Consider the following 16,903-nt stretch of genomic DNA (forward strand, 5'->3'; position numbering starts at 1 on the left):
GGGAGCTGGGGTTGTTTATCCTGGAGAAGAGGAGGCTCAGGGGAGACAAGGCAGTGTCAGGGCACAGGTTGGACTTGATGATGTCCAAGGTCTTTTCCAACCTTGCTGATCCTGTGATTCTCTGAAACCACCCTTGCAGCAGTTGCAGGATGAGCCCTGGGCCTCCTCCTCAGAAGCTCCAGCAGCCCAGATCCCTCAGCTTCTCCTCACAGCCCCAAAGCCCATCCTGTCAGTCCTGCAGAGCCTCTGCAGCTCCTCCTCCTTGCCCAGAACAGGGAGCCCCACAGCCAGACACAGCAGCCCAGATGTGCCCCCCTGGCCTGTGGTGCCTCTGGCAAGGGAGCATCACAAGGCACTGCAGGAGCCTGCAGAAAATTCCTGAAGCACTTGGAGGATGATTCTCCTCCCCAAGGGATGTTCCCATGGTGCAAACTCAGGAACTGAAAGGGGGAGTGGGGCCATGGAAGATCAGGCAACCAGGAACGGGCTGTTTGCCCGGGAGGAGACAAGGACAGACAAGAGGAAGGAATTTGTACCAGGAAAAGTAAAGAAAGCCAAGGTGAAGCAATGGAAATGCTGAGGGCAGTTTGGGGGTGGCTGCCAGGCAGCTCTGGCTCTGAGCAACATCTGCAGTGGCACAGGAAACTCACAGCTCATGGGAAGAAACTTTCTGGATGACTTCAGAGGCCACCACAAACCTGAGTGCTTTCCCTGCTGTTCCCCAGCCCTTCCTGGCCCCAGGGGCTGATGATGGCATTTGTGTTCACTCAGGTTCATCTCCCCACACCAACACCATGGGGGTGCTGACGCCTGCTCTGGGCAGTGCAAACAGGGGCTCCTGAGCCAGTGCTGCCGTGTCTGTGCCTGCTAGGATGCGGCACCTGTGTGAGCTGGGGGAGAGGCCAGGGCTGCAGAGGGGGGATGTTGTTGGCAGGTGCATGAGGACGCTCTGGGACGCTGCCCTGGGGTGTCCAGCGCAGTGGGGATGGATCAGCCCCTGCTCTGCTGCTCCTTCCCATCTCCCCCAGGGACCTTGCAGAGCCCCAGCCATGCTGTTTGCCCTCAGCCTGCCCACGGCCACCCTGGGGCTGCTCATGGGGCTTTTCTCTGCTGAGCATTGGCCTGGGCGTGTTCTGGAGAGAGCCTGGGCAAGGAGCCTGGAGATTGCTCTTGCAATGCAAGATTTAACAAAAAAAAAAAGTATTCTATTACCACCTGTTAAAACCTGGAGGGCAGGTTGTCTCTTCCATCAGCAATCCCTCATATCTCTGAAGGCGAACTTGTCTTAATGGGCCAGCTGTTAAAACCAAATGGGGCAGTGTTCTTTATCTCTTCCATGACCCATGCTCCCTCTGAGACATAAACTTTAGAGAATTAAGGATTTTAGAGGGGTTAAGATTTTAGTTAGAGATAAGCTTTGCTGAAATTAACTAAAGTAGATAGGTAGGCTTTGCTGAAATTAAAAGTTAGTAATTAACTAAGAGAAAATGCATTTGGGTTTAATTTTCCATATTAGAATAACTGATTACTTGTCAACTTTGCTTGGTTAGCTGTGTTTATAATGAAGAATATAGAAACTGATGAATAGCTTTTAGGAACAAAAGACAATTGTAGGCCTCCTCTTCCCAGAAACCCATTGAACATGGGTCATGGAGACAGGAAAAAGGAGTCCTACCAAGGGTTCATTTATCACATTTGCATTGAAAAGGAGAAAGGTCAGAATGAGGAAGACTTCTTTACTTCCTCATTTTGGGGACCCCTCCCCCTGAAAAGGACCACCGACCCATTTCAAAGTACAAACGACACATGCTTAGTAGCTTACGAAGTGGGGAATGGGATGTACCAGGGTTTTGAATATGCATTTGTGTTTTGGGTATTCAACACTTTTGTAAATAAAAGGACTCTGTAATCACCTGTAAATTGCGGTGTGGATTTGGGAGCTATCCCGCACGCTGCCGGTGTTGTAATAAACATACACTTTCTAACTTTAAACTGTTAGAGAGTTTTTGTCCGTCTCAGTTGGGTATCAATACTAGATCAATACCCATATTTTCTTTAATAAGTCATTTTGGCCAGCCAAGCAGGAGGCTGCTCTCTCTGGCTGTGGGGGCAGTGGGGTCCAGGACCCCTCTGGGCGCCCACCCGGAATTTTCTGGGAAGAGGGCTCCTGCGGTCCCGCTGACCACCCGGGGAAAGACCAGAACCTGCTGGAATTATGGGCAAAAGGTATGTTTATACTTGAAAATAGGTACCTTTTTGGTATAGGCGGTTGGTAAGACACTGAGAGACCTCTCGTGCACAACGCTTGCCTAAGTTGTGACAGCTCTGCAGAGCCTGGTTTGGCTTGGTTTGGTTTGGTAACAGGTCGCAGAAAATCCTGATTGTGGCTCTGCACGGGCCAGGTGTGTGTGTAGTGTGCACAGATTTCTGTTTTGTGGATTTGAGTGTCTAGGCTGTGGAAGAATTATTGGTGCACCATGTGTGTTGTGTTTTGTGAGAATTTGTGTTGTAAGTGATTTGATTTGAGTGATTTAGAGTGTGCTATTAGCCTGTATGGGTTAAAGGGACTGAGTGGCATAATCATTAAGGGTGATTTGTTTCCCTGGTAACCGGAGGGGAATCCAGGCTTTGTAGCCTCAGGCTATGCCTTTTGGCTCCCTATAAAACCCTGGAAAGCTTTTGGCGAGTACTTGTTGAAGTTAAGAAGAGACATTTTTGTTTGTGAGGTTTGCAGGTAACATTTTAAAGTTTAGTGCTGTAATCCCTAACCACAGACGAGTAGAGAGACAGTGTGGGAGCAGGGCTACACCCCCCCCTTTTTTTTTTTTCACAGAGAGATTTGTGTGGTGTCCCAGCTGAAATCCCTAGGATTTTTGGCAAGACCTTGTTAAAACCTTTGGTTGAGTGTGCCTGGGGTCGCTAGGGACCCCTGGGTTTTGTGAACTTAAAATTGTTGGTGTTTAGAGTTGGGTTTTCGCGAGAAAAGAAAAACCTGGTTTGGTGGCTTTGACTGTGCACAGAAAGCAGAGAGTCCAGAGCTTGTGTTCAGCCTGGCTGAAGTAGTTGAGAGATTTTTAGTGCTGAGATAGGCTTGGCTCTCAGCTACACACTTGCTACAGTGTATGAAAGTTTGATTGCAATTTCTAAACGTATCCTAATAACAATATATCTAGAGCAAGGCATAACAGAGGACCTGGTCTGATAAGTGATTAATAACCAGCAATTTGTGTGGACTGCCTAACTGCATTGTGCTTTTTTATTCTTTAATTGAATAAAAAGGAGTTCCACCCCTTGTAGAATAACTACATTTTTTTCCCAACAGCTGCTGTTCTGAGCCTCATTTTAAAAGAACATTGCTACCCCATGTCAAAGGTTATAACTAATTTTTTTTAGAAAATTAACAGTTTGTTTTATTCCTTTGTTTACTAGCAAAATTATATGCTCAGGAATAGGAGATACAGGAATCGAGGACCTGGTTCGGAGGAATTCCCCTGCTCAAGGAAGGATTGCTATTGTAACCCGTGGATTGTGTTTCGTTGTGTAGTTTGCCAGGAGTCTTGGGTCAGACAGGTGGAAGGCACCTAGGAGTGGAATTTGTAATTTCTATCGTACACAGGAACAAAAGGCTACCCAGACAGCTATACGGATTTTGTTGGTAACTGGTCAGGAAGCTCACGGTAGTAGTAGAATATTTGAATTGTTGGAGAACGGAATTTCAAGGACTCTAAAGAAACCAGTGGAAATCCTTAAGGTTTACTGTGGTCAGCATATTTCTGTACCAGAGGAATACCAAGTGAAACTTAAGAGCTGGGATAAGGTAAAAAGGTGTTGGGAGAGGAGGGGATTCTAATCATGGGGGCAAATGAGAGCAAGGTGATTCCTTTAGGGTGTATTTTATCACACTGGAAGCAACTGGTGGGTTATGGTGGTACTGAAACCAAGAAGGAGCTTGTTAAGTTTTGTACACAATGGTGGCCATTATATAGACTTGATGAAGGGGTGAAGTGGCCAGTAAATGGTACACTGGACTATGAGACATTATTACAGTTGATGCTTTTTCTTCGGCGTGAGCAAAAGTGGCTAGAAGAGACTTATGCTGATATGTTTTTCAGTCTTTGAAAGTGGCAAAGGGATTGTGAGACCAGGCCACCATCTGACCCCTTGATATTAGCTCTTGAAAAGGATAATAAGGCTAACAAAGGAAAGCCCAAAAGGTGCTGTAGCACATGTTCAATAAATCAGAGGTGTTCACATCCCAATAAAGTGTATTCAGCAGAGGTCCTAGAGCAAGAAGCAGTAGAGGCACTTTTACCACCCCCTAGGAAAGGGAAAGGAGGGAGGGTAGAGGAAGGAATAAAATCAGAACCCTCATCGGCTTTAGCCTCCCCTACTTCATCTGCCTTCGGAAAAACGGCGATTGAGGTAGAACCCTCCCCACCAACTCCGGGATCAAAGGAACCATCAAGGTTTTACCCACCATTGCCTAGTAGTGACAGTGAATGGGGTGAACCTGAACCGAATCCCGAGCCTTCCCCACAAGGTCCAGTAGCATCAAGGACCAGAAAGCAAACTAGAAGGGATGAACCTGGACCTTCCCCACCAAATTCCAAACTTTCCCCCCACAGAACTAGAAAACAAACTAAAGGAGTCCTACAAGCACCCCTAAGGGAGGCTATAACCTCTGATGGGGAACCAAGGATGATTAAGGTCCCCTTTTTCTCAATGGATTTAGAGGCCTGGGAAAAGACTGCAAAGGGCTATTGGAGTGACCCAACAGGGGTCGCTAAAAGGTTGAGGTTCATGGTTAAGCAGCATGTACCTAATTGGGCTGATTTACAGTTATTACTTGATGCCCTAACAGAAACAGAGAAACAGTTAGTTTTGAAGGTAGCCAAGGATTTAGCTGAGGATGACTGCAGAACAACACTAGAAGATGTTAAAGATGTATTTCCCCTTCGTGATCCAAGGTGGGATCCTAATGAACTAGATGAATTAGCACAGCTTAAGAGATACCAAGAACTCATAGTGAAAGGGCTGGAATGAGCAATTCCTAAAACCATAAATTGGTCAGCCCTATATGCCATTAAACAAGGTCCCTCTCAAACACCTTCTGAATTTTTAGATCATCTGCGGGATGCAATGCGATGACACACCACTCTGGACCCTGGATCGGATGAAGGGACACAACAACTAATAAACTTATTTTTAGGACAATCCACAGGAGACATCAGGCGGAAACTCCAGATGATCTGGGGTCCAAATAGTCGAGATTTGGAAGCTCTAGTGGATGAGGCGTGGAGAGTCTTTAGTAATCGGGAAGAAGGATATAAACAAGGAATGAAAAGACTGGTAGCAGTAGTAGGGGAGGGAGAAAAGGAAAGGTGTAAGCAAGGTCCACCAAAACAAGGACCATCCCAACTGGGAAAAGATCAGTGCGCATATTGCAAGAAATTTGGACACTGGAAAACCCAGTGCCCAGAGCTAAGAAGGGGTGACGAACAGAAAAAAGGGAACCAGAGAGGAGAAAAGGTGGTTGCTCATGTGAAGGACTGAGGAGGACCGGAGGGCCCTACCCTAGGGGACCCTCTGGTTATACTTAAACTGGGGAACAAAGGAAAAGAAGTGAAATTTTTGATAGACACAGGGGTAACATTTTCAGTGTTAAACAAGGCCCTAATACCTGTAACCAATGATTATGTTATGGTAAAGGGGGCAACTGGCCAATCTGAAAGAGCTTATTTTTGCAAACCATTGAAGTATAAATTGGGAAAACAATGGGGGATTCATAGATTTTTATATATGCCTAATGCTCCATCTGCACTTTTGGGCAGAGATTTGCTAGCGCAGCTGGAAGCAAGAATAATATTCAAAAATGGGGAAATTAGTTTGGAGGTAAAGGATCAACAATATGTAGAACTGTTAAGCTTAATGCTAATAACTAAAGAAATTGAAGTGGCAAGTGAAAAGGAAAATTTTAGGAAAATAATGGATCAAGTATTTCCAGGGGTATGGGCCTCCAATATACAAAAAAGAGCAAAGAATGCACTCCCTGTGCAAATCAGGCTTAAAGGAAGACGGCCAGTAAGGGTTAAACAATACCCCCTAATGAAAGAAGATATAAAAGGGGTTAGCCCAATTATTGAGAACTTTCTGCAGCTAGGACTACTGAGAGAGTGTCAATCTGATTTTAATACTCCTATTCTGCCAGTAAAGAAACCTGATGGGTCATACAGATTAGTACAAGATTTAAGGGCTGTTAACAAGGTAACTGAAGACTTGTATCCAGTGGTTGCCAATCCCTACACCTTGTTAACCCGTTTAGCACCTGAACTAACTTGGTTTACTGTTCTAGATCTAAAGGATGCTTTCTTTTGCCTCCCTCTCCATGAAGCCAGCCAGAAATTTTTTGCATTTGAGTGGGAAAGCCCTAAAACTGGAAGAAAAACTCAGCTCACGTAGTGTGTGTTACCGCAGGAGTACAAGAACTCCCCCACTATATTTGGGGAGCAACTTGCAAAGGATTTAGAGTCCTGGGAACCTCCACTGCCAGCACTGTCAGGCCTCTCTGTGTCTGTCTCCAAAAATCCCGCTACAATTCCCCCTTTTTCTTTAGATTAGATATTGTCTTACACAACATATTCTTAATACATGACATTACACAACTTAGTACTAATAATCTTACCACTATAAGTAATAATATAACAAACACTTGTTTAATAACAAACTTCAGCTATCTTGTAATCCTAAGGCTACTTAACTAATCTCTAAATACATTATCACTTTCTTTTAAATCATGTAATTTGTTCTTCATTAATTGCAATCTTTTTTGTGAATTGATCCAGAATGGTCGGACAGGTTCATGCAACACATTCCTTCAAACTCTTCACACCTATGGTTATGTACTAAAAGCAAAAATCAATCACAGCACGTTTGTAAAACAGCATGGTTAACACTGGTAACATCTGCTGATAGCTTACCTAAAATTTGGCTAATTAAATTCAATTCTGATTTGGTCCAGCATGCCATCTGCTTCAATGTGGTCATTGCTGTGGTGGCTGTTGCTCCTGGTATAAACATGGATGTTAACACTGTCCTAGCTTGGGACTAGAATTTAGGATCTTTTATGTCTGTACAGTCCAACTCATGTATGGCAGGTTTTCTCTGAGTAACTTCTGCTAAAGTCATCAATGTGGTTATGTTAGGGTGAAACAGGGCAAGCTTCCCTGAATAGCATCGGCCCCCATGTGGGCTGGCTGGGACTCCATTCCAAGCGCAGTTCCCCACATATTAAAAATGTTCCTGGTGGAAGGTGTCATGCTGGTTTGCCAGTCAAATTACATTTGGAATGGAGTTGTTGGTGTACACTGCCACTAGACAGTCAAGCTGAATTTACTGCAGCCCATTTTTGGCTATGTATATTTAGACTCTGCTCTGTGGGGGGCTCAAAGGGCACCCAACCTCCCTCATTTCTATTCGTAGAAGTGGCATTCATACATCCAAGGAGGTCTAATTCTTCAGGTGGTGAAGTAAGCGTATCATTAAATTGCTCTATAATTTTTCACTGCCAGCCTCCATCAGCCTGGGTGGCTGAAACCTGACATCCACACCGTGCTGTTTGCCACAGTAAAATTCAGCATTGTCTCATTTTTCACATAACCTTTAAAATTGTGAGGGCTCCAAAGGGGTGTTCCTATCAAACAAGTTCTGAATGGGTCTTGGGGATTGGCCAGGCTAAGGCAATTAGAATCCTGTCCAGTCATTTTGGCAAATGTCACCCATACATTAATTCTCTTAGAAAATTGATGAGCTAATTGAGAAGATCTTGCAACACTTGTTGACACCATGAGCAAAAGGCACGCAACACGCAAAAAAGTCTTGCCATGCGGACCTACCACATCCCTCTCTTAATGGCCCACACTGTCTGCACAAATCTCCAATCTGCTACTCCACCAAAATCATCAGGAACAGGGTTAGGTATTCCCAACACTACCTGTGCTGCTTGATAAAAGGCACCAAGGGTACTACTATAGCAATGGTCACACAAACCACCCTCACGCCAAAGCTTTGGTGTCTCTCTCTCAAATCGTGCACCACAAACTCCGCAGCTCACTTCTGTAACTATTACTTCCTGACACTGAGGACACTCTTTTTCTTGCCACTCATGCAAGTCCTGGGAAAGTTCCAACAATCCCAAGGGGCCTTGGCAATCAAAAATGCTACAACCCAGTCTGGGTCAGGAGGGCATTGTTCACCAGCGGCCTCAACCACCAGCTGTCTCAGCAAGGACTTGATGATCCATGCTCTTCTTCCTTCTTTTCCTTCCTTGCTGGCCGAGTCCATTTACTCGGTAGCCATTGGGGTCCAGAGGCAAAGCTCAAAGGCTTGGGTGCAGCTGTTGTCAAATTTGCCTCAGAGGTGTCCTGATCGCTGACCAGCAGGTTTCAGAGTGACGGATTCCAGGGCCCTTGGAGATCTGTCAGTCTGGGACGAATTTGACATCAGCTGCTCTGGCCAGAAGTGTTCCTCTTATCTTCTCCGGAGCTGACCATCTGGCTTTTTATCTTCAGAGGGCTTGTGGTCTTCACTGCATGCAGAAGGCTTACTGTGACCCTGTTCAGCATGAAACCACTTTGTCAGCAATGCACGAGTGTAAACCACCCCAGCTTGGCTCTTACTTGGCAGCTGCTGCAGCCACACAACTTAGTAAGATATCTTTGGTTTTTCACCAGCTTAAGTCTTTAGTAAATAAATTCCAAGTGGACACTAAACAAGTATTTCACTAAGAGATGATGAAATGTTAAAATTAAAAGCAAGTCAGATTGCAACTGTAATTATACTACATTAGAAACTCCAGTTGGTGGGGATCCATTCACCATATAGAAAGTAATTAGTAATCAAGGTAATTACAAAGACAGAGCATTTGTTTCCTGCATGCTTTTCCAGGCTTGGAACCAACAGAGTTGACTACATGGAAAGTTGACTAGGGTGAACTTGGAATTGACTCTCTCAGGCAGGAGACTAGTTCAGAAGTGTTACTGATAACAAAGAAGAAAAGTTATACAACATTGATTATTATAAATTACTTTGTTCTCATCTGCTTTTAACATTTGTCTCTTACAAGCCTTTATTCACTCCTGTAGAAACCCATCTCCTTCTCCATTCCTCTGTGGCAGCTCCCATCCCTAGTGGTGGTTTGAGTGCATGGGGCAGCCCTTGATGTGGAACACGTGGATGTGCAGGTGGGCAGCAATTCTGGCTGCACACGCTGACACAGTATCGGAGCAGGTCAGACAGGGACAGGATCAGGGCAATCCAGAAGACAATGTACTCATCAATAAAGCTGTTAAAACATTTGGTCCAGGAAGAGCAATGCTGGGCCTATGAATGTTGTGTCTTATAAATACATCTAACTCTTGGTCATGTGGGCAACCACCAGTTGATTTGTGATCTTGGCAGACACAAAGCCAAAAGTCAGGATGTAGAGGCAGAGATGCCTCTCAAAGAGCTGCACAGTAGATTTCTTGTAGATCATTGCAGCCAAGGCAATCACGGAGCCAATATGGAGAAAAGGTGAGAGGACACTTGTTCCTGCTATAGTGGATCTAATTTTGCCAGCTCCAGTTTGTACAGGAGAATATGGTTCCTGCCACAGTACAAGGAGCTGGGGGTATTTTTACCTGAATGTTCAGTCTTGGAATTAGAGATTGTTAAAAAAGTGGTCTTCGAATCACTGCCAGTAAATGCATGATTATTGTGAAGATTTGTACTTTAGTCACATCAATCATGCCAAAGTGCAGCATTCCCGAGACGTACGTCTGTCAGTGTGCACAGTAAAACATGAATGTCGCAGCAAAACAACAGAAGAACATCCAATCAGGGTTAGCATCCAGCTGCACAACAATACAAGTTCCCAAAACCACAAAGGCTGTGGACAATATATCACAGCCATTATTAAAAAGCTCTCCTAACGGAGTGCTGCTATTTTTCCTTCTTGCTTGTTTTCCATCTGTAGCATCTAGGGACTGGGAGGTGGAAAAAACACAAGCACAAGCAATGAATGTCCAGGAAGGCGCCTGCCCTGTATCTGTTGGGCAGTAACATACTAATAACAGGGATGTAAATATATTTATTAACAGTCTGATGTTGGTGATCAGACTGGGGGCAATCCAGGCTGGAGAATTGATATCTGCAGTATGAATCCAATCTAATATTGTTTGAGCAGTTTCAGATTTCAAGCCGTGCTCCTTTATTGGTTTGGGTTTTGTTTTTTGTTTTTGTTTTTGTTTTTGTTTTTGCCTGTTGCAAAATTTTCCATTCATGCTGCTCACACACAGGATTGCCATCTCTGAACATGACAGGACACACTACAGGACATGCCATGTGTCCTGTGGGTTCCCACTGTCTTTCTAGTATAACATCACGTATAATTCCAGACCATCGAGTCATGGCAGGGGGCAGGCAAAGGTGTTGCCTGGGAACTGCTTTCTGCAGTTTGTTCTAGCAATTGTTGCATGTGAGTTAACTGGGGGCTGAATGACGTTGGCTCCTCCTGATTTTTAGCATTTATTGTAGATTGTTCTTGGGCTCTTTCCAGTAGCAGCTTAGTTGCTGCTTGCCCTCGCTCATCCAGGCGTTGCATCACTGCCTGAATTTGATCAGTCAGTTCTTTTAAACCAATCGTGGGTTCTGCCGGGGGTTCTGCTCCATCATCGAGGTCCTCCTCTAATTTGTTCTGGCAGCGGAACAGCGTCTGGGGAAGGTGGTCAACAGCAGGGGTCACGGGTTCCCCTCTCTCGGTTGACTGGTATCTCTTCGGGCACAGCCGAGAAAGGGGGGGGGGCCCATGGCACATGCGTTGTGGGAGCGGCAGCAGCACGGGAGCGGCGGCGCTGGGGCGGTGCGGACCCCCGGGGGCCTCTTCCTCTTCATCCTGACTTGCTGAGGGGCAGGGGGCAGCAGTGCTCAGGTGACGGGGGTGGTCCGCGGGTCGGGAGTGGTGAGCTGGGCATCAGCCAGTGACGGTGCCAGGGCGCTGGAGGTGGCCAGAGGGCACGGCAGGGGCCCCGCGGCACCTCCCCAACTTCACAGCATCGGGGGTTGTTAAATGTCCATTTCCCTGTGCCCAGTTAATCAGCTTTTACAGTACTTTTTCTGCTACTGTTTTTCCTCTCTCAGAGTATAATAATAAGCAATTTCAATGCAGCAGCAAATTCGCACTCCATGCTTGCCGTCGTCAATGGGGCAGGGAAGGGAGTACTCAAAGCCTTCCACCTTTTTTCAAGAAACTGCCCCCTGTTCCCCTTACCAGCTCAGCCTCGCACTCTTTGCAAGGACAGCGAGCTTCTACCTCAATGCTGATGCATCTCTTAGCAGATCAGCGTCTGACCGCTATTTTCCGGAGGTCTCACCTCAATGCAGCTGCATCTGTCGGTGAGTTCAGCGTCCAACCTCTCAGCGTCCCACCGCTAATTTTCTCCTCCGGGTTGTCACCCCAAGGTCCGATGTTCAGTGCCAATTAAAGGTGATTTTGAAAAAAAACATGGGGAACAGCCAGAGTCAAACACCTTCTTCACAGAAGTAGTGGTGAATGCTCGTTTATTGAGGGTACACAGGGTTCTTTTATACATACATCACTCTAGTGCATAAGCTGTTCATGCAGCATTTTACTACATGTCACTGGCTATCTCCTCGTGTCCACGAGCTCCAGGCAGCTATACTATTGGCTAGTGTTATCTGCATAAGCATTCCTTTGCAGTTACCTGTTTACACTTTGTTGAGGGGCCAACAGCTTGTTCCCAGGCTCTTCGTCCTGGTTCTCAGGCTCAACGTCCTTGACAGTGCTAAAACAAGAGAACTTTCCAAGCACTGTAAGGCCTCTCTGTGTCTGTCTCCAAAAATCCTGCTACAGTCAAGGAACAAACAATCGTGCTTCAGCTGATTGTCATCAAAAACAATCCCAAGATGCTCCACAAACTGCAACAGCTCTGTGGTTCCATTAATTGGGTTTGACCCCTTCTTGGAATTTCCTCAGAAGACCTCGCTCGGCTTTTTAACCTTCTGTGAGGGAGCGGCGAACTCAATTCTCCTAGGAGCTTGACCCCTGAGGCAAGAAAGGCAATTACCTGCATCCAAGAGGTTCTGTCAGCCTGACAGGCCCACAGGTATGATCCATCTTTGCCGTTTCTGCTTGCAGTGTTAAGTAGAGTCCCACATTGGAGTGGACTGATTTTTCAATGGGACCCGGACTTAAAAGACCAGTTGCTCATCCTCGAATAGGTTTTCCTTCAAGCACAACCAACTAAAACAGTAACCACACCACAAGAAACCATGGCAGCAGTCATCTGTAAGGGCAGGGCTCGCTTCCGCTCTCTTGTGGGGTGTGACTTTGCATGCATCTACATGCCATTGGCAACTACCGAGGAGCTAGAGTTTCTGCTCCAAAATAATGACAACCTTCAGTTCGCCCTAGATATCTATCCAGGAAAAATTTCCATCCATATCCTGGCCACAAATTATTTAAAGCAGAACTTCATTTGGTTCCCAAATTCATTCAAGGTAAAACTCCTCTCAAAGCTGTGACAGTCTTTACAGACGGCTCAGGGTCTTCCCATAAGTCAGTCATGACTTGGAAAGACACTAGGACACAGAAGTGGGAGTCTGACGTCCGAGTAGTGGAAGGATCTCCACAAATTGCTGAGATGGCAGCCGTCGTCAGGGCATTAGAGAAGTTCAAAGACCAACCGTTTAACCTAATCACAGATTCAGCATATGTAGCTGGCATAGCTATGAGGGCTGAACATGCCTTTTTAAAGGAGGTGTCAAATAGAAACCTTTATAATTTGCTTTCTAAACTGATATATCTTATCTCCCACAGAAAGCAACCATATCATGTCATGCATGTGAGGTCGCACACTGACCTTCCCGGTGCTATCGTGGATGGCAACAAGAGAGCAGACGCACTGGCAATGGCGGCACAAACACCAGCCCTCCCAGACACGTTCCAACAAGCCAAGCTCTCCCATCAATTTTATCATCAGATTGTCCCAGCACTAGTGAGGATGTTTCACCTCACCAGGGAACACACCAAAGCTGTGGTAGGATCATGTCCGCAATCATATCTGACGTGTCTGTGTCTGCCAATCATACCAGGTGCCCTTTTTAGACAAAGGCATCAACCCAGGAGGGCTCAATAGTAATGAACTGTGGGAGACGGACGTTACACATGTTCCATCTTTTGGTAGGCAGAAGTATATTCACGTGTCAGTAGATACATTCTCAGGCGCAGTTTTCGCCTCAGCACATGCGGGTGAAAGCATCTGCTTTGTTAAAAGACATTTCTTATTGGCCTTTGCAACTCTGGGAATTCCCCAGAAAATCAAAACAGACAATGGCCCCGCCTACTCCTCAAAACAGCTAAAGGCATTCTTCCAAGATTGGGGCATCAAACATAACAAATGGATACTGTACTCTCCCACAGGCCAATCAGTCGTTGAGAGGACACATCAGACTCTTAAGAGAGTCCTTCACCAACAGCGGGGAGGTACAGAGACACTTCCTCCCGTTGAGAGGCTCTGCAAGGCACTTGATGTAATTAACTTTCTAAATTGTTCAAGCACTGAGCCTAACCCCCCCGTCATCAGGCACTTCTCGAATTCAGCCCGAGCTAAGCTTGAAGAGAAGCTGCCTGTGTTGATCAAGGACCCAGAAACACATCAAATATCAGGCCCTCTTCGGCTGATTACCTGGGGTAGAGGGTACGCATGCATATCCATGCCTACAGGCCCTAGGTGGCTTCCTGCAAAGAACATCAAACCTTACCTAGGACCCATAGATACTAATAAAGCCAATTCTGAGCAAAATACAGAGTCACCAAAGGTGCAGCAGACAGCCGCTTGGAAGAGGAGGAGAAGATGGCCAGTCCCACAAAAGACAGCTCAGTGTCCTGTGACCAGACAACAGACAAGACAAGCAAGGCCTACCGGATGTAACAAAAACTAAGAATATAGGTGATTTCTTTCCTTACCCTTTATTCCTTACCCTTATTTCCTTACCCTCTCCCACAAAATCCTTTTACCCAAGCTATGTGGTTAACTTTATTTAAAAATATCTCTTCTATTTGTTAAACTACTAAATTGTTGTTTTTTATTGATATAGAACACTAACCCACCGTCCTACAAAAAGAGACAAAGTATGGAGACAAGACATATTCTCCTGCTGATTGTTTTTATCATCACCACCCAAACCGTGGTCCGGACAATAGAACACCCAGAAACAGATGCTGCAGTGCAGAAGATGCTGCGATACGCTATTGCCCAGCATGACAAAAGTAATTACCATCTGTTCCCAAGCCAAATTGTAAAGGTCATAAAGGCAGAAAAGCAAGTTGCAGGAGGAATCAAATATAATATAGTGGTGAAATTAAAACAAGATAACAAGTATGAACTATGTAACTTAGTGGTATTTAATACACCATGGAAGAACTCAATACAAATACTAAAAGACCAATGCCAAAAGAGTGAGCCCCCAACCAACACTCCTGATCTGAAAAAGACTGATATAACCACTCAAAAACCTCTAACAACTAACTTTAGACATAAAAGTGAAGACCAAGTCACAGAACAGATAGCTGCTGAAAAAATTTATAAAACTCCTTATTTCTTTGTTATTACTGTAACCATTCTTTTACTGCCTTTATCCATCTATCTTTATCATTTATATCATCGCAAGCATGTTATTAACGCTCTCTTTTCAGTTTTTCAACAGGGAGGGGAGAACAAACTAGACAAAGACAGTAAAGGATCAGAGGATGATCCAAATAACCTGCCAAACACCCCCCCTTGAAGGGACAGCAGTTTAAATTTCTTTTATCTTACCCCCCTCAAAAACTTCCCCAGATACCTGTTTCCCGTACCCCTTCTTTTCCTAAAGTTCCCCAGTGCCTAAATAATATGTTGATAGTTTAAACTAGTTTTTCTTTTTAGAAGCAAACCCCAAAGGACCACTCTGAGATGAGAGGCAGTTACCGTGTCACAGTGATGCGGATGCTCCTCACACTCCTCATGCTCCTCAACATCAAAGCATGGAAGATGGGACAACCACCAGAAAATGTGTGGGTGACACTTGCCAAGACCCTCCGGCAAGACAATTTGTGCCTGTCCATGGGCTCCGTCAGCAGTCCTCTGTCGTCGTGCCTGGTAGGAATCCCATTCAAGATCAACGAGCCATCACCTCTGCATCCCTTTGCAGGGAACTGGCCTGCCCTGCCCACCGCAGAAAAAGGACCAGCCCGAGAAGCCTGGGAACAGTGGGTGAAGCTCATACCCAAAGCTACAACAGACGCTCACAAAGAAAACCCAGTAGCAAACTCCGAGTCCCAAGAGCTTGATCTGCTTGTCTCAGCAAAAGCTAGTTATAGTTTTAATTTTTACTTTCAAAATATGGCCTCTAGTTACAAAAATCAAAGTAAACCCCCTAAACAAAATTTACAATTCGGTCAACTGGTGCAACTATACAACAAAAATTCCATTTGACACTTCTGGCTTCCTTATTCCCAGGGCACTTCCCAAGGGCGTGTTCCTAATTTGCGGCGATAGGGCGTGGGCAGGAATCCCTTCCTGCATCCGAGGAGGTCCATGCACCTTTGGCCGACTTACAACACTCACCCCAAACATTACTCTCTTACAAGAATGGAAACAAAAGAATACATTTGCCTGTCCAAAAAGATCCTATACGCAATTTGACGAAAATTTTGATGCCACCCTTTTTGATTGGTGTCCTTGGGTGACTTTATGATGCTTGTATCCCCAGTCATCTGCTCTGTTTGTGCTATATATTGAGTTCTGTGCCTTTAAGACTGGTTCTAAGAGCAAGGAGAAGCGCGGAGTTTGTTTTGAGAAAACTGCCTGACTGCTACACATTCTTCTCTGGACGGGATGTTCAGCAGAGATTTTTTTTTGCTTTTAGTTAGTTTCAGCTAGCTAGGGCAGAGAAGTTCCCTGGACTGTTTTTTTTCCTTTTTCTTGGAACTGTTTAAACCTGCTCTGGACTGAAAAAACCCAGGGGAGCACTGGGGGCTGCACCTGCGGCCCACCGGGGCCTGGACCTCGGCATTTTCCAGCAGCGCCGGAGGGACTGGGACTGATGAGAGACTGAGAGAGAGCCGAGCTCCACCCACGGCAAGAACTTTCTCAATTTGCCATCTCACTCCAGAACGAGAGGTTTTATTGTTTCATATTATTCATTCTTTATACTTGTATGCACTTTGTTTGTTAAGTAAAATAGTTTTTTCCACTTTTCTCCAAAGAAGTTTTTTACCGGACCGGTTGGAGGGAAGGGGCCACTTGGGTTTACTTCCCAGAGGGATCCCATTCAGGGGTTTTCTCCCAAATTTGTCCCTAAACCAGGACAGAGTGATTGAGACCAAATGGACAGAGATGAAATGAGGCACAATGAAAAGGACCAAAACTTGCCAAAAGTACTCCAATTCAAAAGCTGCAATCAGGCAAGAAGTGGAAATAAAGGAAGGAAGGAGAGAAAATGAAATTGAGGAAATGCAAGCTTAAAATGAAAAAGCTAAAAATGCTTAAAGCACGTGAAAAGCAAAAAGTGAATGGGATGACAGGAAGTACAGGGAAAGGGAGGGAGGCTTACCAAATTAATCCTAATTGAAATTGCAATATTCCATTCCTTTCCTGAAAGGAAAGTCGTCCTTTTGGGAAAGGGAGTGAAATATTGAAATCAGGGAACCAATTAGAACAAATGCTCAGGAAAGAAGATATGATGAAAAAGAATGTGAATTAAATCAACTGAGATAATTTGGAACTGGAATGATTGTGGCCAAATGGACTGAGATTAAATGAGGGGCACTGAAAAGGACCAACACTTGCCAAATGTACTCCAATTC

General features: G+C 45.2%; 1 pseudogene; it reads right to left on the minus strand.

The window, feature by feature from the left end:
- Nucleotides 1-9,182: 9,182 nt before the first annotated feature.
- LOC120747651 (choline/ethanolaminephosphotransferase 1-like) overlaps nucleotides 9,183-16,903 on the minus strand; it is a 43,103-nt pseudogene continuing 35,382 nt past the window's right edge.

Source organism: Hirundo rustica, unplaced genomic scaffold (assembly GCF_015227805.2).
Source record: "Hirundo rustica isolate bHirRus1 unplaced genomic scaffold, bHirRus1.pri.v3 scaffold_131_arrow_ctg1, whole genome shotgun sequence".
Lineage (NCBI taxonomy): Eukaryota > Metazoa > Chordata > Aves > Passeriformes > Hirundinidae > Hirundo > Hirundo rustica.